Raw genomic sequence first — 21,581 nt, 5'->3', positions numbered from 1 at the left:
TTTTTTTCTTTATATTCCTTTGAATGTTGATTAAAGAACCAACGATTTATTATTTAGTGATTAATTCATTCAGTAGAGGTTCTTGAGTTATGAGATAACGACAAATAATTAAATTCATGCTGGAACATTGCTAATATCTTGTTAAGAATTTGTGTTTCATTATTTCTAATGTATCGATATTAGAAAAAAATGTATTTATATAACCTTACATATTATCTAATTTTTACATAGATATAAATTTTCTCACTTATCAATTGAAGAAATTCATTATGAAAGTTCAAAAGTTTTAATTGCTTTCATGTTCAAGCATGATTTCCTTTTTAAATATGCTAACATTTTTGAATTTTTTCCTAAGACATATATCACTATGCAACTTAAGTGTTTCTTTTTATTAGAAAATGCCTTTGTATATATATTTTTATTTACTTCTTTTTTTCCTTTAATGTTGATTAAAGAACCAATGATTTATTATTTAATGATTAGTTCATTTAGTAGAGGTTCTTGAGTTATGCGATAACGACAAATAATTAAATTAATTTTGAAACGTTGCTAATATTTTTTAAGAACATATTTTTCCATTATTTTTAATGTATGGATATTAGAAAAAAAACTTTTTTCAAGTTGAATGCAATTATTATTTATGACTGCGCGAAGCGCGGGCAAATACCTAGTTAAGTAATAATTCAATTTAAAATGTCCCTTTTATACTTAATTAGATTTTTTACACGTGATTATCAATTCAAAAAAATTAAGCGAAGATTTGAATAATAAGTTTTGCACAAAATAATATTACAGATTCTTTTGTGAATGTGGATGGTCATGTATATTTCTTATTCGCACAAACCTACAAAGATGATAAATGAACAATTTTATTAGTTAAATGAAATAATGTACATATTTATTTTAATTTGATAAGGTTTAATCTTGTAAGTAGCCTTATCTCACTAATATTACCTTATAAACGATATTTGTTGTATGTTTTTCTGGTAATCTCATCAGATGTATTTGCACATGTATTCAACTTAATCTATTTTGATGTCATGAACATGTGGAGATGCCATTCGATTCATATATACTCATATATTCTTAGATTTTCGTGAGTTTTTAAAAAAAAAAAGGAAATCAGAAAATTTTAAAATAATATGTTATGAAGTTAGGAATCTTCTTAATTAGATAATACATCTGTGACATATATAAATGCTGAAATATGAACTTTTTTTCTTCGACAAAAATATAGTAAATTAGTAAAACTAAAGGGAAATTTCTATAGAGTAATAGCTATTTTTAATCAAACTTCCTTACAATCTAAGTCACATAATTAACACTAATAAATAAAATCATTCTTTTGTCTTGAGAATCAAAAAAATATGTGATAATTCTCTTACTCTTGAGAAGTTCAATAATTTTGAAAAAATATATTAAGAAAATTAATTAATTTGGACTACAATAAAAAGTCATATGAACTTTGCTTCGTCAAAAATTGTGAAATGTTAAGAAATGGTAAATAAGTAAAATAAAGGCATAATACATAAACTTGACTCTTAACTTGGATTCGACGGACAATTATGTCCTCGAACTTTGAGTATGGAAAAGTAGACATTTAAACTTGTATAAAACTTAATAAGTAGACAAATGTCTTACATGACATAATACATGTAGGACGCCATGTCGGACACAAAATTTCCATGTAGGGTGACATGTAGGATGTATCTATTGGTTCAATTTTATACAAGTGTCCATTGTGCACATCCAAGTTTAAAAAGTTATAGTTGTCAGCTGACGTCAAGTTAAGGGTCTTGCAATGTATATATAGTAATAACTATTTTGAAGCAAACTTCCTTACAATCTAAATGACATAAGTAACATTGATAAATAAAGTAATTATTTTATCTAGGGCATCAAAAAAGAATTTGAGACAATTCTGTAACTTTGAGAAGTCTAATAGTTTTGGAAAAAGATATTCAGAACTATATATGTATAACACAAGAGAAATTGTTAACAAAAACAAAAAACTAATACAAACTTCGACTGTCATTATTACAAGTCATATATACATTTCTTTGACGAAAGTACTTAAATATTAAGAAATAGTAAATCAGTAAAACAAAAGAAAAATGATTGTATGGTAATAACTATTTTGAAGCAAACTCTCTGACAGTCAAAATCATATAAGTAGAGTTCATAAATAAAATCATTATTTTGTCTTGAGCATAAAAAAAAAACCGTGACGATTCTCTTACTTTTGAGAAGTTAAATAATTTTTCAATAAGATATTCAGAAATTGATAACATAAACAAATGATTTTAGACTACATCATGTTAACCTCACATATTGAAACATTACATACTAATGTATATACTAAGGAAAGAAACAATTATAATATCATCATAATTATTTCCTCAAGTACTCGAGGTTAAGGGACATATCCTCTTAGAATAGAACAATTTACTTAAGTCATCAGAATAGTGGTAATTTATATTCCGCTTAACATCAAAATCCTGAACGATAATAACCACACGATATTGTTGAAATGCACGAAGAAAAGTATAAGATTAAAAAGATTGTGGTTGAAAATGAGAGGAAACTCCTCTATTTATAGTCAACAAAGGATAGTATGAACAAGTGTTTTTTGCATCTTATCTGAAAAATCATGACCTTTCCAAGAAGTCACAACCCTTTCCAAAAATCAAAACTTATTGAAAAAGTCACAACTCTTTGGAAAAAGCACATGTTTTTGGAAAAGTAACAACTCATCGAAAATTCACAACCCTTTGAGAAAAGTCACAACTTAGAAAAACCACAACTCATCGAAAAAGTCACAATCTAAGTTGGGGATATTATAATAATTTAACATTCAAGTTAGGAGTTCATGCTTTTAAGGTAATATAGATATATAGATGAAATGAGTTATAACAACAAAAATATCTATCATTTATCTTAGACATATTATTCAAAAACAAAAAAATCTCAAACTCTATAACAAATCAAACTAACTCATATGAAATAGGACAGAGAGAGTAGTAATATTTTCTATCAACTTTGGTTTTTGTAAAATTTAGGTCACTCAAGCAATGATAATAATCTTGAAAAAATATTCTATTTTATTTATACTAGTTAATTCACACGCGCTTCGCGTAGGCATTAAAAATCTTTCAATGCTTTTGAACAACCTTTCCAATTATCGACTGTAATAAGAAAAAAAGAAATAAATTTTAGTATGTCTTAAGAACATTTCAATAGAAATTAAATGATTTGACATTATCACATATTTCAATAATTCTAAATATATAATGAATGATTAAAGTTATATTGATATATAATTTTTTTTATTCTTATACATAATTTATCATAATATATGTTTTATATAATTGTGTTGTTAGAATTGAATGATGTTTTTAAAAAATATATAATCTGATTATTTTATGGTTAGAATAACTCCTTGGGAAAAAAATAATTTAAATTTTTTTGATAATCAATATTAGTTATAAATAACTTAAAACAGTTAAAAATGTACTGCACAAGAACATGAATAATTTTTTTTCTTCTAAAAATCTACTTGTGTGAGGTCAAACATTCACCAATTTTTGTTATTGTTACTTTGTTAGTCTAACAAAATTTATAGAATGAGAGAAATAACTTTTATGCAACATCAAAATAATATTGTTGACCCGTTTAGAAAATCATTCTTCATTAAAGTGCCGCTTTGAAGGCCCTTATAGATACTTCATCAATGCAACTTTTCGACTTTTTAACGACCTGTTTAGTTGTTTTGAGTAGCAGATTTTATTTCTGGAAAAACAGGCTGAGACGACGGAACCCACGACGGAACGTCATGGGCACGACGGATCGTCGAGGGTGTCTCGTGCCAAAACACTTAGAAATTTTTAAATTTGGGTGCTGAAAATCGACTCTCTGAACATCGTAACGGAATGGCAGGACGGACCATCACAGGCGTGACGGACCGTCACAGATTATTCAGTGGAAATTGAGTCTCTGACCCTTGCGACGACCTGCAGGACGGACCATCGCAGGCACGACGGGCCGTCGCAGGTTGCGGAATCCCAGTCTGGGTCAGATTTCTTGATACGTTTTAAGGGACGTTTTTGACTATTCTTGCCTTAATTATAAAGTTAGTGGGTTAATGTTAATAAGTCTAATTACTTGGGGGTTAAAAGAGGTAACCTTAAGTTAATTAGTGGGGCATTATTGCCATCTTTTATTCTTAATTATATACTAATTAGGGTAAAAGAAAGAGGGTTGGAATAAGAAAAATAAGAAAGGACAAAGAGAGACAGAAAAAGAAAGAGAACAAGTAGAGAGAGAGAGAAACGAAGGGGATAGCAAGGATTTTGAGAAGATAGCTTGTTGATCGCAATTCTTCGGTGGAGGTAGGTTATGGTTTCTCTTACGATATTCGTAGTAAACTCTTAATAGAGAATGGTATGTATTGATAATATTGTAAACCCTGCTAAGTGCTTAATTGTATGCTTGCATGAATGTAATTATATAATCGTGATTATATAAGCATGATGAAGTTATTGAATCCCAAATCTTGATAAAAACCTAATTTCCTTGTTAATAATGAGGCCTTGGTATAAAAGAAGGCGTGATGAACTAAAATAATGGGATTGATGATGCCTTGGTAAGAAAGAAGGCTTGATGAATTGATAGAAGGAGATTAGGGGATCGGGTGTCACGAACCGACACGTAGAATTAGGGGATCGAGTGGTACGAACCGACACGTAGAATTAGGGGATCGGGTGTCACAAACCGACACGTAGATTTAGGGGATCGGGTGTCACGAACCGACACGTAGAATTAGGGGATCAGGTGTCACAAATTGACACGTATATTTAGGGGATCGGGTGTCACGAACTGACACGTAGATTTAGGGGATCGGGTGTCACGAACCGACACGTAGATTTAGGGGATCGGAGTGTCACATACCGACAAAAGAGGATTAATGAATATGAGGGAGCGGAGTGTCACGTACCGACACAAGAGAAATAAAGATAATGAATCTTGAAAGATGTTAATATACTCAATCTAATGAACATGATTCCCAAATGAGTATGGTATTGGGGCTTGAGTCCTCATGTGTGAACTTGACGGTAATTGTTAATGATATAGTGCTTGTTGTTGCTAAATGTTGAGTATCATAGTTGATTTTATGATATTACTTGATATATATTGATTTCTATTTTGAGTTGGCCGATGATATCTACTCAGTACCCGTGCTTTGTACTGACCCTACTTTTATTGTTTTCTTCTTGTTTAATTGTGGAGTGAAGCAAACGTGCCGTCATCTTCGACTCAACAGTAACTCTAGCAAGTCTTCGTCACATCGGATCTTCAGGGTGAGCTAATGCTTCTAGCTTGGACTGGATCTTCTCCTTCATGTCTTGATGCCTTGAGCTTCCGGCATGGACTAGCTTTTAATTGTTTTAGCTTTTTAGAATACTCTTAGTTTAGTCATTTTATCATAGATGTTCTTGGGATGATGACTTCCAGATTGTGGGGAATAATAGATGTTGAATTTTAGAAGTTAATGAATTGGTCTTTATTTAATGAATTTAAGTCTTCCGCATCACTTTCTGTTGATATTATATTGAAATGTTAAGGTTAGATTGGTTGGTTCGCTCACATAGGAGGGTAAGTGTGGGTGCCAGTCGCGGCCCCGGTTTGGGGTCGTGACAAACTTGGTATCAGAGCTATAGGTTCGTTGGTCTCATCACACAAGAACGAGTCTAGTAGAGTCTTAAGGAACGGTAGGGGGACGCCTTTACTTTTCTTTAAGAGGCTATAAGACTTTAGGAAAATTCCATTCTTTCATTCTTTCTTTCGTGCTATTACTTGGGTCCAATTGGTATCTAGGTGATACAAATTGGTATATGACCATCTTCACTCTATTTCACAGATGGTTAGAACTAGAGCAACGACTACACCAGCACCAACACCAGCACCGGCGGGACAGGGTGCGTCTGAGCCAGCCACTGGGGCTGTAGCTCAAGGAAGAGCAGTGGCAAGAGGCCGTGGTAGAGGTCGTGGGAGGACGTCCTCTAGGGGAAGAGGACGAGCACCTAGCCCGTTTGATACTAGGGCGGTGACTCCTCCACCGACCGAGGAAGTGGTAAGAGAGGATGAGGAAGGGGAGAATGAACAAGTGCAAAACGAGGAATCGCCACCCCAACCTACCCCAGAGATGATTAATCAGGTTCTCGCTTATCTTAGTGGGTTGTCTGATCAGGGTCAGGCCCCTCTAGTGTTTTCTGCACCAACACCTCCAGTTTCAGAGGTACAACATGCAGCCACTATGGCTCCTCGTATGGATGCCTCATTGGACATTGGCACGTTTCCACGTCTGACTACTGGGCCTATAATGACAAATGATCAGCATGAACTTTTCAGTAAGTTCTTGAAATTAAAACCTCCAGTCTTCAAGGGTGCGGAATCTGAGGATGCTTACGATTTTCTGGTTGACTGTCATGAGCTACTACACAAGATGGGTATAGTAGAACGGTTTGGTGTTTAGTTCGTGAGTTATCAGTTTCAAGGGAACGCCAAAATGTGGTGGCGGTCACATATTGAGTGTCAACTAACAGAGGCACCACCTATGACTTGGGCCTCATTCTCTAGCTTGTTTATGGAGAAGTATATCCCTCGGACATTGAGGGATAGGAAAAGGGATGAGTTCTTGAGCCTAGAGCAAGGCAGGATGTCGGTCAATGCATATGAGGCTAAGTTTCGTGCACTATCCAGATATGCCACCCAACTTTATTTCAGTCCACAAGAGCGGATTCGTCGTTTTGTGAAGGGGTTGAGGTCAGAGTTGCGGATTTCAGCCTTACAGGTAGCGGCTACGACCAAATCCTTCCAAGAAGTGGTAGATTTCGTGGTAGAGGTGGAAGGAGTGAAGCCAGATGAATTCACCATGGCATCGACATCAAAGAGGTTTCAAAAGGGAGGTGAGTTTAATGGTTCTTACTCTAGAGGACACGGTTCCGGAGGTTACTCAGTTCGACCCATTCAGTCTTCACTACAGACTGTAGTTGGGGGTCCACCTCAGACCGGTCAACACTTCTCTGAGAGACCTATGCTTGACTATAGAGAGTGCTATGGATGTGGGGAGACTGGACATATTAGGAGAAATTGTCCAAAACAGAGTTATAGACCCCCAATGGCTAGAGGTAGAGGTAGTCATGGTAGAGGCCGTTATTCTGGAGGACGTGGTGGTCGAGGTAATGGTGGTCACCAAAATGGCCGAGGTAATGGGCAAACTGGAGCCACTACATCACAACATGGTAGGGGCAATGGACAGACAAACGATAGGGCCCATTGTTACGCTTTCCCTGGGCTGTCTGAAGCGGAGGCATCTGATGCTGTCATCACAGGTAATCTTCTGGTTTGTGATTGCATGGCTTCTGTATTGTTTGATCCTGGATCCACATTTTCTTATGTATCTTCCTCATTTGCTAATGGTCTAAATTTACATTGTGAATTACTTGATATGCCTATTCGTGTTTCTACTCTGGTGGGTGAGTCTGTGGTAGTTGAAAAGGTATATAGGTCTTGTTTGGTGAACTTTGTGGGGAGCAACACTTATGTAGATTTGGTTATCTTAGAAATGGATGATTTTGATGTAATTCTGGGTATGACTTGGCTTTCTCCGCAATTTGCGATCTTGGATTGTAATGCTAAAACGGTGATGTTAGCCAAGCCTGGGACAGATCCGTTAGTTTGGGAGGGTGACTACACTTCCAATCCGGTGCGTAGCATCTCCTTTCTTCGTGCTAAGAAAATGGTTAGTAAAGGGTGTTTAGCTTTCTTGGCACATCTCAAGGAAGACACTACCCAAGTACCTTCGATTGAGTCGGTTTCGGTGGTCCGTGAGTTTCTGGATATGTTCCCCGCAGATCTTCTTGGTATGCCACCAGATAGGGATATTGATTTCTGTATTGACCTTGAACCGGGTACTCGCCTCATTTCGATACCCCCTTATAGAATGGCTCCCGCGGAGTTAAGAGAGTTAAAAGCCCAACTTCAAGAGTTGTTAAACAAAGGCTTTATTAGACCAAGTGCATCTCCTTGGGGTGCTCCGGTTTTGTTTGTAAAGAAGAAGGATGGGAGTTTTCGGATGTGCATAGACTACCGACAGTTGAACAAGGTAACCATAAAGAACAAGTATCCTCTTCCTCGTATTGATGACTTGTTCGATCAGTTACAAGGTGCTTGTGTCTTCTCTAAGATTGACTTGAGATCCGGTTATCATCAATTGAAAATACGGGCAACGGATGTGCCAAAGACTGCTTTTCGAATGAGGTATGGGCATTACGAATTTGTAGTAATGTCTTTTGGTCTTACGAATGCCCCTGCTGCGTTTATGAGCTTGATGAACGGGAGTTTTAAGACATATTTGGATCTCTTTGTGATCGTATTTATTGATGACATACTGATATACTCTAAAAGTAAGGAGGAACATGAGGAGCATTTGAGGATGGTATTGGAAATGTTGAGGGAGAAAAAGCTTTATGCCAAGTTCTCTAAGTGTGAGTTTTGGCTAGATGCAGTGTCCTTCTTGGGGCACGTGGTTTCTAAGGATGGAGTGATGGTGGATCCTTCTAAGATTGAGACAGTAAAGAATTGGGTAAGACCTACTAATGTGTTAGAAATAAGGAGCTTTGTTGGGTTAGCTAGCTACTACCGCCGATTTGTCAAGGGATTCTCTTCTATTGCTTCCCAACTAACGAACTTGACTAAGCAAAATGCTCCATTTGTATGGTCGGATGAGTGTGAAGAAAGCTTTCAGAAGCTCAAGACTTTGTTGACTACCGCACCCATTCTCACCTTGCCAGTGGAAGGTAAGAATTTCATTGTCTATTGTGATGCATCTTATTCGGGTTTGGGTGCAGTGCTAATGCAAGAGAAGAATGTGATTGCTTATGCTTCAAGACAATTAAAAGTGCATGAACGTACCTACCCAACTCATGATTTGGAATTGGCCGCGATAGTGTTTGCATTAAAGCAATGGAGACACTATTTATATGAGGTTAAGTGTGAGGTGTATACGGATCATCGTAGCCTACAGTATGTCTTTACTCAGAAAGATTTGAACTTGAGACAGAGAAGATGGATGGAACTACTGAAGGACTACGACATCACCATTTTGTATCATCCGCAGAAGGCGAATGTTGTAGCGGATGCTTTAAGTAGAAAGGCGGGAAGCATGGGAAGTCTAGCTCATTTGCAAGCCTCTAGACGCCCATTAGCTAGAGAGGTTCAGACTCTAGCTAACGACTTGATGAGATTAGAAGTAAATGAGAAGGGAGGGTTGTTTGCTTGTGTGGAGGCAAGATCTTCCTTTCTTGACAAGATTAAGGGAAAACAGTTTGATGATGAGAAACTAAGAAGAATCCAAGATAAGGTATTGCGAGGAGAGGCTAAGGAAGCACAAATCGATGAGGAAGGTGTTTTGAGAATCAAGGGAAGGGTATGTGTGCCCCGTGTTGATGATTTGATCAACACTATTCTAACAGAGGCTCATAGTTCAAGGTATTCGATACATCCGGGTGCAACCAAGATGTACCGTGACCTAAAGCAACACTTTTGGTGGAGTAGAATGAAGTGTGATACTGTGGATTTTATTGCCAAATGTCCAAACTGTCAACAAGTAAAGTATGAACACCAAAGGCCCGGAGGAACACTTCAGAGAATGCCCATTTCGGAATGGAAATGGGAGAGAATAGCAATGGATTTTGTGGTTGGTCTTTCAAAGACAATGGGTAGGTATGACTCTATTTGGGTGATGGTTGATAGGTTAACTAAGTCTGCTCATTTTATTCCGGTTAAGGTGACTTACAATGCCGAGAAGTTAGCCAAGATCTATATCTCAAAAATCGTTCGATTGCATGGGGTTCCACTATCCATCATATCAGATAGAGGTACGCAGTTTACTTCTAAGTTTTGGAAAACATTGCATGCGGAATTGGGTACTAGGTTGGACCTTAGTACTGCGTTCCATCCTCAGACCGATGGTCAGTCTGAGCGAACGATTCAAGTGTTGGAGGATATGCTTCGTACGTGTGTGATAGAATTTGGTGGCCATTGGGATAGCTTCTTACCCTTAGCGGAATTTTCATACAATAATAGCTATCACTCGAGCATTGATATGGCTCCATTTGAAGCATTGTATGGTAGGAGATGTAGGTCCCCCATTGGTTGGTTTGATGCGTTCGAGGTTAGACCTTGGGGTACGGATCTCTTGAGGGATTCGATGGAGAAGATGAAATCTATTCAAGAAAAGCTTCTAGCGGCGCAAAGTAGACAAAAAGAATATGCAGATCGAAAGGTTAGAGACTTAGAGTTCATGGAGGGAGAATAAGTCTTGCTGAAGGTTTCGCCCATGAAAGGGGTGATGCGGTTTGGAAAAAGGGGTAAGCTAAGTCCAAGGTATATTAGACCATTTGAAGTACTCAAGTGAGTAGGGGAGGTGGCTTATGAGTTAGCCTTGCCTCCAGGGCTGTCCGGGGTACATCCGGTATTCCATGTGTCGATGTTGAAAGGATACCATGGGGATGGAAACTATATTATCCGTTGGGATTCAGTTTTGCTTGATGGGAATTTGTCCTATGAGGAGAAGCCTGTTGCTATTCTAGATAGAGAAATTCGCAAGTTGAGATCAAGGGAGATTGCATCCATCAAAGTTCAATGGAAGAATCGACCCGTTGAAGAAGCCACTTGGGAGAAGGAGGTTGATATGCGAGAAAGATATCCACACCTGTTCACAGATTCAGGTACTCCTTTTCGCCCTTATTCTCCTTCTTGTATCGTTCGGGGACGAACAATGGGTAAATTGGTATCTAATGTAACGACCTGTTTAGTCGTTTTGAGCAGCAGATTTTATTTCTGGAAAACAGGCTGAGATGACGGAACTCACGATGGAACGTCATGGGCACGACGGACCGTCGAGGGTGTCTCGTCCCAAAACACTTAGAAATTCTGAAATTTGGGTGCTGAAAATCGACTCTCTGAACTTCGTAACGGAATGGCAGGACGGACCGTCACAGGCGTGACGGACCGTCACAGATTATTCAGTGGAAATTGAGTCTCTGACCCTTGCGACGACCTGCAGGACGGACCATCGCAGGCACGACGGGCCGTCGCAGGTTGCGCAATCCCAGTCTGGGTCGGATTTCTTGATACGTTTTAAGGGACGTTTTTTACTATTCTTGCCTTAATTATAAAGTTAGTGGGTTAATGTTAATAAGTCTAATTACTTGGGGGTTAAAAGAGGTAACCTTAAGTTAATTAGTGGGGCATTATTGCCATCTTTTATTCTTAATTATATACTAATTAGGGTAAAAGAAAGAGGGTTGGAATAAGAAAAATAAGAAAGGACAAAGAGAGACAGAAAAAGAAAGAGAACGAGTAGAGAGAGAGAGAAACGAAGGGGATAGCAAGGATTTTGAGAAGATAGCTTGTTGATCGCAATTCTTCGGTGGAGGTAGGTTATGGTTTCTCTTACGATATTCGTAGTAAACTCTTAATAGAGAATGGTATGTATTGATAATATTGTAAACCCTGCTAAGTGCTTAATTGTATGCTTGCATGAATGTAATTATATAATCGTGATTATATAAGCATGATGAAGTTATTGAATCCCAAATCTTGATAAGAAACAAATCTCCTTGTTAATAATGAGGCCTTGGTATAAAAGAAGGCGTGATGAACTAAAATAATGGGATTGATTATGCCTTGGTAAGAAAGAAGGCTTGATGAATTGATAGAAGGAGATTAGGGGATCGGGTGTCACAAACCGACACGTAGAATAAGGGAATCGGGTGTCACGAACCGACACGTAGAATTAGGGGATCGGGTGTCACGAACCGACACGTAGATTTAGGGGATCGGGTGTCACGAACCGACACGTAGAATTAGGGGATCGGGTGTCACAAACCGACACGTAGATTTAGGGGATCGGGTGTCACGAATCGACACGTAGATTTAGGGGATCGGGTGTCACGAACTGACACATAGATTTAGGGGATCAGAGTGTCACGTACCGACACAAGAGGATTAATGAATATGAGGGAGCGGAGTGTCACGTACCGACACAAGAGAAATAAAGATAATGAATCTTGAAAGATGTTAATATACTCAATCTAATGAACATGATTCCCAAATGAGTATGGTATTGAGGCTTGAGTCCTCATGTGTGAACTTGACGGTAATTGTTAATGATATAGTGCTTGTTGTTGCTACATGTTGAGTATCATAGTTGATTTTATGATATTACTTGATATATATTGATTTCTATTTTGAGTTGGCCGATGATATCTACTCAGTACCCGTGCTTTGTACTGACCCCTACTTTTATTGTTTTCTTCTTGTTTAATTGTGGAGTGCAGCAAACGTGCCGTCATCTTCGACTCAACAGTAACTCTAGCTAGTCTTCGTCACATCGGATCTTCAGGGTGAGCTAATTCTTCTAGCTTGGACTGGATCTTCTCCTTCACGTCTTGATGCCTTGAACTTCTGGCATGGACTAGCTTTTAATTGTTTTAGCTTTTTAGAATACTCTTAGTTTAGTCATTTGATCGTAGATGTTCTTGTGATGATGACTTCCAGATTTTGGGGAATAATAGATGTTGAATTTTAGAAGTTAATGAATTGGTCTTTATTTAATGAGTTTAAGTCTTCCGCATCACTTTCTGTTGATATTATATTGAAATGTTAAGGTTAGATTGGTTGGTTCGCTCACATAGGAGGGTAAGTGTGGGTGGCAGTCGCGGCCCCGGTTTGGTCGTGACAGACTTTTTCAGAAATATGTATGTATAACTACTGTATTATGAAAGTACACATAGATCTAAGTGTTGGATTCTACACTCATGTAAATAAATATTCTTGAACATTAAAAAATTAAAAAATGAGTCTAACCTAGATATCATAAATGCTCAACAATGACCTGACACATCAAGGACAACAATGCAATATTACTAGACACATTTTTTTGTAGCTTAAGATATTACTCTTATTTAGAGCATATTTTGTTTCATATTCTTCAAATTAAGCTTGCCGAAAATAGCCATAACTCACACAAAAAATATTTAGAAGAGTTGAATGAGAAGGGAAAAAGGAAAAACATTAAAGAACGAAAGTTTTGTCCAATTGAGATCACATCGAAAAATAATCAATATAACTTTAAGGAGACAACAAAAAAAGGACAAAAAAACATAGGAGTAAACTATTAGATATACAGTCATGATGACATGTGCTGGTTCTTTCAGATTATGAATTTATTTTCTCAAAAATCATCTTTTCTAAAAATAACTTCTATCATAATATTAGTGATTAAAGAGCAAAAATTACTCAACAGAACTGCTTGCAGTGAGGCAAGTTTTATTTATCATTAATGTTTGCTTGTCCAGTATTCTTTTTTTATATATATAAAAGTGGAAAACAACTCTTCTTCATACCACAAAAACTTTGAAACTATTCTTTTATTAGTATTTGGCCTAGTGTTTTCATGCAAAATCTCTTGCACAGCGTGTGTCGAGATAACTTCTTCACGGTCTTTGTGCCCAGACGATTCATCCATGAAGGAATTTATGAGATCAGACAACGTTTGTAGCAGTAAGATGACGAACCATCATGTGTGCACGACAACTGATGTTTTCCCCCAATAATATCATCAACATTGAACAAATAAGCAAGATTCAGACAACTATATCTTCTGCTCAGATTTGTTCAAATAATATTAGCCAATCGACTAATCCGTCATGGCCAGAAAAAGGCATGTGATTTATCGAAAGTAAGTTGTTCTTAAAAATGACTACTTCTCTTTGGAGTCTGAAGCAGCGTTGTCTCCAAACTGAGTTATGACACATTGGCATTATAGTGCTTCCTCTAAATTGCTTCCAATTCCTAGCCCTCCAAGTTTTCTAGTACATGCACCCCATGTTACTGCCAATATCTGCTTCTTGAAATCGTTGCACCTCTTTCTTTTTATAGTTAGTAATACTCCTCTCATCTCCCCTGCAATCAACATGATCCCAGTCTATGTTTCTAAGCCTTGTTTTACAGCCTTTATATATTTACACTGCCATAACAAGTGTTTGTTTGTTTCCTGAGCCTGCTTATCACATAAGCAACAATACGTATTCCCTGTAGGTACGTTCAGTCTTTGCATTTTTTCTTTTGTAAGAAGTCTATCATGCACAGCTAGCCAAACAGTAAACCTATGTTTTGGTCTTTTTAGCACCCAATTAGTTTTATTTGTTTTTAGTAATTTTTTTTGGGTATAAACTGATTTGGTACATTTTAGACAATTACAAAATTATGTTAGGGCTTTGAGAGAGTAGAAAAGAGGAGAAAAACCAATGTTTCGTAGCACTCTTGAGATTTCGCCAAGGGTTAATCCCTACGAGGTATGTGAGATCACATAAAGCTGGACTCGTTCAGCCACACACCAATCCTAATTAAATCCAGTGTATTCACATTTTGGAAATTTGAGTATATGAGTTCTTGATGGATTTTTTTGAAGTTCTGTTTGAATCTTGATTTTTGGGTTTTGGAGTAGTTCTTAAGGTGATTTTTTGATATTTAAGATTGTTTATTAGCAAATTATTGTATACTTTGGTTGGTTATTCAAATCTAAGTGTTTGGTGGAAGAAACTAATCGAATCTGGACGTGTTAGGGTCAAAAAATGAACAAAAAAAATCGTAGGTTTTCCGGGCAAAGGGATGGCAATCCGTGCCAGCATAAAAAGGTCATAGTTTGGGCTCTGGGGTGTCACGCTACTCAGTCGCCCCAACCCAAACTCTATAGTTCAGTACGACGCTAGGGTCTCCAGGTCCTCTACCCTTTCCTACTTCTTTCTGTTTGAGTTCTCTTGAATTATGCCTATATTTTCTAGTTGTTTTTTACACTCTAAGTCACGTTTAAACATCGAGAGAACATCTATCAAATGAGATCATAACCCTTGAATCAATGATTCAAATTCAAGGTAGAGTTATAAATTAAGTCCAAAGAGTTCTTTGAGTCTTTAAAAAGTCTTTTACAATCATTTAAACCTTGTGTTAAAGGACTTAACCATCGAGTTTGAGAAAGAGTACAGTCGAATTCATTTCTTCAAATTGATGTATGGGGACTAAGTACCCTCAAAGAGCAAATATTTTCACATTTAAGATGAGGAAACACCGATTTCCAAATGATTTTTCATGAGTAGTTTTGAGTTTCATCTCGTTTAAGAGATAAGATTTTTGAGTAATAACCTCAAGCCACAAAGATAGAGTTATGTTTTTAAACATATGAGTTGAGTACATTTTGGGAATACTATTGAGCACCGATATGGGGACGAGTTCATAATGACTCAAGTCTTCATAAACCATGTACCCAATGTGGGTAGAAAGGGTCATACTTTTTAGATAATTCCTTAATACTTTTTAGCATAGACTAGTGAATCCACTTAGTTGAGACGTTCTATATCCAAACAAGTTATATCAAAATTCTGGACTCGTGGGCGAGATAATGTATCATCACATAACTCATAGTGATGGTTGTCGGTTAGAGAATATCCCAAACAGTCTATTTTCGTATTCTTAAATACAACTGAGATGTTATTGTATCTCCGATACTTTGAGATATTATTTACTACTATATCTTTATTGTTGTTTATTTCTACATTGAGTTTAGTATCCATGAGTTGAGTAAAGATAAGGTAAGTGTTACTTTTATATTTCAGTTCAAGATTATGTCATGTTTAGTTTTCCCCTCGCATGCTCGTACATTGCCTGCAACGTTTTATGATGCCCATACAACTAACTAGGATAAACATCTAGCGCTTCGTTGATCCAGTTGAGCTTCTGAGTCATTTTGGTGAGCCTTCTTGCTCTTCGAAGGATCCCTTTTAGTATTCTTGGTTATTTCAGTTGTTACGATTATTGGGGGTCTTGTCCCGACATGCCTCATAGTTTTAGAGGCTTCATAGATGGATAGTTATTAGTTCTTTAGTGTTGCTCATTTTAGTTGTTTTGTTTTAAGACTTGAGTTTCTAAGATTTTACTTTAAAAATATTTTAAGTTTATCTATTGAGACAATTTAGTTAAGATTGTCTTTAAATAGATTCTATGTATGGTATGACTTCTGCTGAAAGTCTAGACAAGCCAAGGGTTTGGTTAGGGCCAGCAATGATATAGGAGTGTCAATCCCGCCCATGGTATAGGCTCAGGGCGTGACAAAGTTATGAATGAACTTAATTTGGACAATGATTGTTGGTAGATATAATACTATCCTCCGTAGTCAATCTTACTTCAATATAATTGATTATGGGTAAAGATTTTAACCATGGGATTGCTACCCTAGAAAAGCTATGAATATGTGAACCAGTGGTCTAACAAGTGGTAATAACCTCAATACACCAAAATATACAAAGATTTAACGTGGTTAAGTCAATTAACATACATCCACAAAGGAGATGAGAAATTCTATATGAATATGTGAGTACAAAATATAGAGAGTAATAACCTCAAACAATTTACTCGGAATACAAGGAGGTACACAAATTCTCTCTCATAATAAAAACTCTCAAAATCCATTGAACTACATTGTGAATGCTAATTAAGCTAGAAGAACAAGCATATATTTATAGAGTCCTTAAGCCTTTCCTACAATATAAAGACTAGTCAAATATGGAGATATTCTGTTTTCCTTTTCCTAAAATGATAACCTATTTATGGTAAGAAAATCAGGGCAAATAAAATCCAACACATATGTGAAATTAACATATAATAGTGAATTTAGAACATCATTTTAAAAGTTCAAATTTTAAAAGAAAAGACAAATAATTGTTCTTAAAATAATTTTTCCATTTTTATATTTTTTTAGAGATGTCATCTATTGTTGTATGTTTTTTGTATTTCATGATTTGTCTTCTATTTGGTAATTCTGTTGATGAATCTCCATGGACAGGGAAGATATGCTCTGAATGATGCACGAATTAGAGATTTGAAAATGTGAGAAGGAGAAAAGCAAGTTTATTGTAGGAAATGTTTATGTCAAAATTGTATTATTTTTGTGAGATTTTCTCACTACCTTCTCTTTATTTGTGTTGACCTGAACTTTTTATGATGACTATGTTTGAATTTGTAACAAATATTTAGCTTTAGTCCAATATTAAGAGAACATAAATCATACCATAATTACATCTCAAAGATTAATTTTATTTATTTTATTATCATTATTATTATTATTACTATGATTATTATTATTATTATTATTATTATTAATAATAATAATAATAATGTTATTATTTATTTTATTTTATTTCAGATATGGAAGCATTAGTTGGTGTAAATGCTACCCACGTTTTTGCATGATTTCAATATTTTTTTGGTTATAGTTATATTTTTCATTTTTGAGGTGGTTAACCATTTTCTATTTCTTTTTTACCATGTTTGTTGGTAATAGAATTCGGTAGATATTTTATCCCACAATGTAGGATCATATTTCTCTTATTAGAATAGACTCTTTCTCTGTTTGTCGTATGCATTGAAAATGATTATTATGAGAAATATTAAAAATGATTATTATGAGAAATATAAGGATAAGATTTATGGACATCCCACTTTTCTCATGATACAATAAGTACACTAGATGGGTTGATTTTTGAAGCCTGAAAAAATATGAGAAAAATATTAAAGTAGAATGTAAGAATTTAGAGAGATTACATGTCATGATCCAAAATAGACGTTGGGCATAACATAACAAATAGAACCCCGGGTGTCCCTATCCAAGCCACTTAGAATGCATCATACAAGATAATAGATGTAAAGAAGTTCAAAAGATAGCATTTCATACAAAAGAGTTTGACAATAGAGAAAGATATTGGGACGTAATCCATACATCACATAAGAAGTCTGAAAATAGAAAAAGGCCTAAAATCAATAAAACAATTGTGGCCCTCTGATAGTCCAGTTTTGAGTTTGATCCTCCAGTTATTATTAAACTCATAATATTTTATGTATACAAATTAGTATTGGACATTCCCAACTTTTAGTTATCATGTTTAAGCTTCCTCATAGTATAATTATTCGGTAATCGTTTAGTATACTTATGATATGCAACTTAGGGTTTGTCACGATCCGAGTCTACACCCTGGACGTGGCAGGCACTCGAAAACCATTGTTGGTCCCCAAGAGAACCCTCATCCTGGCTGATTACAAGTGGAAACTAACTTAAACGTACAAAACTTAAAACTAAAATGAACAACTTTGAATAAAAATAATATATTAAACTAGCCAAAATAGTAAACTTTAGTCTTTAAAATATTTAATCAAAAAAATGATTATTACAGACTCCTTAACTATAGTGATTATATATGAAGCCTCTCATTGATAAAGATGGAACTCGGTACAAGACCCACGACATCCTGACAAAACTGAAAGGTACATGAAGTCCTCTGAAAGCTAGGAGGCTCACTATAGCTATCTAGAACTCTCCGATGTATCAACGAAGCTCCTATTGAACATCCTGAATATATGTGTCTGCATCATGAGAAGATGCAAACCAATTGGCTCAACACATGGAATGAAAGAGAATGTAAGGGGAAATCTAAAGCATAAAACATAGGCTTGAACTTGATTAAAAGGAAACACACATACCTTTTTTCAACTCAACTCAAGAATCAGATACTCAACTCGAGGATTAGATTCTAAACTTCAAAGATATGATATTCGACTCAATGAAGCAAAAATTAACTCAAGATACTCAACTCCTGATACTCAACTGAAATCATTTCAATATAATACAGTTTAAAACAAGTGCAATATAAAGAAAAGTTGTTTAAAAACGTGATTTCAACTCTCTGCGTATAGCAAGGGTACAACACAACTCTGAAATGTATATGAAAATACAATAACTGGTGTATATAAAAATACTATTACTTCTGTGGGAGTTACTATAAGCGACAACCATAACTTAAGAGCTATAGTGACGATACAATGTTACTGGCCCACGCTGCTCGGTCATCCTAACATTGCCAGAGTAAAGGACCTGAACTTCTTAATGGATCCACTATTAAACTGTGAAAAGGACTCATCTAAATAGTATAATCCTTTTTCCACCCATGAAGAGTATATAGTTTTCATGGAGACTTGAGTTAATCTGTACCTAGCATCCCCACGTCGTTGCTCAATACTACTTCAAAAAATATACTGGCTCTTATGTTTTTAAAACATATTGATTATGTGGTTTGAGATTAGTTATCAAAACATAGCTTTAAAAGCTCTCTTGGAATCATAGTTTCCCTGCATGCTTCATTATCTTAAGCTATTACATCTGTCTGAAAACTAGCTCGTAGGATCTTTACTTGATTAAATGTGAAAACATTTGTAACTCTTAAGGATTACTTAGTCCACTTATAAATTTTTAGAATGAACTCAACTCTTTACTCTCTCTCTCTTAACTTGTAACTTGAGTCTTAAAACAAAGTTAAAAGGTTTGTTCAAGACTCTTAACTTCTTTGACTTTGATCTTAACTTTTGTTGAATTAAATTATGGATTCAAGTGTTATGATCTCATATTTATAAATGATTTCATGATTTCAACTTGGAGTGTTCATGCAGAAATCTCAGCATGAACTACTTAACTCGATAACTTAAGGGTACCTCTCATCTCAAGACTGTTTGACACATAAGGTTCTCGAGAATTATGGGACTGAACAATTCAACTCAAGGACTACATAACTACATGAATTCGTGTATATGACTCTACTCGTTTTCTTGTTTACTTCCTCAAAACTTAGTTCAATCATGATGGATCTCAAAGAATTCACAATTTAACTTGAAGGCTTTCTTGAACTCTACTCTTAACTCTCTCTTGAATGTAAATTATAAATTCAAGAGTTATAGTTCATGATATGAATGATGTAGGTGATATTGTAGACACGTGAATAAATTATCCTCACTCTCATGTTCACTTACTTGAGCCTTGAAACAACTTACTAGAAATTGTAGAAGACTCCTCAAAAGGACTCGAAGGAATTCTCTCAAAAGGTTTGGAAGAACTCTCAAAACTTAATCTTAACCTTACCTTGAATTTAAATTATAATTTGAAGGTTATGATTCATGTTATGAATGATTTCAAAGTGTTTACAAGTAGTTAAAAGTATTTAGAATCAAAATGAGGGAAGATACACTTTAAATTAGCTAAACGAAGCAACAAGAGGCAAACTGGATGGGCAGGTGACCTTGGGGATATGGGTGGTGCGGGGCCAAGGGTGGAGGTACATGGGGCAGAGGGGTTCATTTGAACCCCCTTCGTCAAAAACATTATGTTGCATATATAGGATAAATATTTTGATTTGCAGTTATATATGAGTAAATGAACCCCCTGATCACTAGGAAAGGGCTTGGCTTAGTGGTTACAGGGTTCAGGATTTCACAAGGTCAGCGCTTACTTGGCGAGTTCGAACCTGTGTATTAGCATCATTTTTTAATATAATAATTTCAACTTTCATCTGTTGTTATTTTTTTATTTATAAATGGGCACGATTTCGAATCCCGGTAACAACATTATTTTCTTATAGTTTTAGTTATTTTTTCTTTTCTATTTTTATAACATCAAGTAAAACTTATAAAAAATTTAAGTTTTCATGTAATTTAAATTTTAAAAAAACACTATCTTATACTCATTTTAAGTCAAACATTTCATTTATATTTGATAAAAGAATTATATAATTATAAGTAAGATTAAATAAATAGGTGTAATCATTAAAAAATTTATAAATAAAACATAGATTTTTCGCGATATTATTCCGTCTTGATTATTATTTTTTCAATGCAAATTTTAGTTTCTTAAATCAAATCCGACCCGTTTATATTGAGTTGCCCGCCCCTCTTTTATTTGACCCGACTCTCTTATTTGTGTATATTATTAGTGTGCTAATCCTGCCCCCGCCACTGCACGGGCTACCAACCCCTGAAGTACAGAGAAGAGTTTGGGGCGGTCTGGAAGGAGCATGACCCAAGGACCCAACCCTAAAAATTCTTCCGAGCACTTTTGCTCATTTTCTTATCCTAAATCGCCTAAAATCGAACGATTTCTTCCCCAATCACTTGGTTTTGATTACTTAACTTAATTACACTCTAATTTACTGAAAACAACACTAAAATTACTCAATTTGATCACAATAAATCATCAAACCCTAACACAAAAAGATTTAGAATGAACTTCAAAAATTCATCAAGAACTCAAATCATTAAACATTAAGAATGAAATTTCGCTAAGAAAAAAAAAATGATTGGCGTGTGGGTGAAAAAACCAAATACTATGGAATCTTACATACCTATTACGGATTAGACCTATGGCGAAAATCCGCAACTAAACTCAAGAACATCGACGAATGTCTTCATCCTTGTCTCTTTTCTCCTATTTTCTTTTCTTGCGTCTTCTTGAAACATCAACTAAAACCCTAGGTGTATATTAGGATATTAAAACAGAACTTAAAAGGATTATAACCCTAAAATATTATCAAAAATGAATTAAATCTGATTGGGTAAGGAAAGAACCGAAATACCCCTCATAT

General features: G+C 35.5%; 1 pseudogene; it reads left to right on the top strand.

Annotated features, from left to right (window-relative positions):
- Positions 1 to 7,603: 7,603 nt before the first annotated feature.
- Positions 7,604 to 10,798, top strand: LOC138347935 (uncharacterized; annotated as a pseudogene).
- The last annotated feature ends 10,783 nt before the right edge of the window (positions 10,799 to 21,581 follow it).

This window comes from Solanum lycopersicum, chromosome 4, assembly GCF_036512215.1.
Source record: "Solanum lycopersicum chromosome 4, SLM_r2.1".
Classification (NCBI taxonomy): domain Eukaryota; kingdom Viridiplantae; phylum Streptophyta; class Magnoliopsida; order Solanales; family Solanaceae; genus Solanum; species Solanum lycopersicum.
Note: the sequence above shows the minus strand (reverse complement) of the source record. Positions and strands in the feature narration are given on the sequence as shown.